The sequence below is a fragment of the Alligator sinensis genome, unplaced genomic scaffold (assembly GCF_000455745.1).
Source record: "Alligator sinensis unplaced genomic scaffold, ASM45574v1 scaffold998_1, whole genome shotgun sequence".
NCBI classification, from domain to species: Eukaryota; Metazoa; Chordata; order Crocodylia; family Alligatoridae; genus Alligator; species Alligator sinensis.
This window is the reverse complement of record NW_005842630.1, coordinates 339,780-340,107: the sequence shown is the minus strand read 5'-3', so window position 1 is coordinate 340,107 and position 328 is coordinate 339,780.

Sequence of the window (328 nt, the reverse complement as noted above, 5' to 3'; positions counted from 1 at the left end):
CAGTTGACCACTGCCTTGGACCAACACCCCACTCCAGCTCAGGGTGTTTTAAGCACTATGATTCGCTGCTTGAAATCTCTGGGATTACTTTGTGAATCACGGCTGCACGCCTATGAGCGCTAACATGTGTCAAGCCGCACGAACGTCACATGCCCCTGGCGGCTGAGGGGCACGGCTGCGCCAGCGTGCCCAGCGTCCTCTGGAGCCTCCTTTCCTGGGGCGCCCCGCCCCCAGCGGCGCTCTCCGCAGACCCCGGACAGGTGGTTCAGCCCTCGGGGGAGGTCCCCCGTGTTGCGGGAAGATGGTTCGGGCCGGCCCGGCGCAGCCG